We start from the raw sequence: 878 nt of genomic DNA on the forward strand, positions 1-878 counted from the left end.
CTACGCCTGCGTGCCCATGAATCATCCACTCACTTCCGGACTACAAGCCCCAGAATGCAATGGGCGGCGGAACTCAAGCAAAGAGAAGCTTGGGATATATAGTCTCTGAAGCGGAGATCAACGTGGCTTAAAGATAGTGGCTGTTATAGCTACTATTATTAATTAATGTTTTAGCAACAGCATGTTTTAAAGCTTTCTTAAATTTAATTATTTTATTGACGTATAGTTGATGTGTAATATTATATGTTACAGTATAGTGATTCACCATCTTTAAGGGTTATACTTGATTTATAGTTACTATAGAATATTATCTGTATTCCCTGTGTTGTAAAATAGATCTTTGTAACTTACTTTATACGTAACAGTTTGTACCTCTTAATCCCCTACCCTTAAAACATTGCCCCTCTTCACTTCCCTCTCCCCAATGGTAACCACTAGTTTGTTCTGTATATCCCTGAATCTGTTTATTTGTTATGTCACTAATTTGTTGGGTTTTAAAAAAAATTCTATGTATAAATGATATCACACAGTATTTATCTTTCTTTGACTTATTTCAGTTAGCATAACGCCCTCCGAACTCCATCGATGTTGCAAATGGCAAAATGTTCATTCTTTTTTATGACTGAGTAGTATTCCATTAAATAAATGTATCAATACCACATCTTCTTTATTCAACCATCTGTTGATTGACACGTAGGTTGCTTCCATATCTTGGTAATTGTAAATAATACTGGTATGAACATTAGGGTGAATGTTTATTTTTCAATTAGTGTTTTCATTTTTTTCAGATGTATATCCAGAAGTGAAATTGTCAGGTCATATGGTAGTTCTATTTGTGGTCCTATTGATGACAGCCATTCCTTCAGATGGGAGGTGAT

This window comes from Cervus canadensis, chromosome 10 (genome assembly GCF_019320065.1).
Source record: "Cervus canadensis isolate Bull #8, Minnesota chromosome 10, ASM1932006v1, whole genome shotgun sequence".
Taxonomy (NCBI): Eukaryota; Metazoa; Chordata; class Mammalia; order Artiodactyla; family Cervidae; genus Cervus; species Cervus canadensis.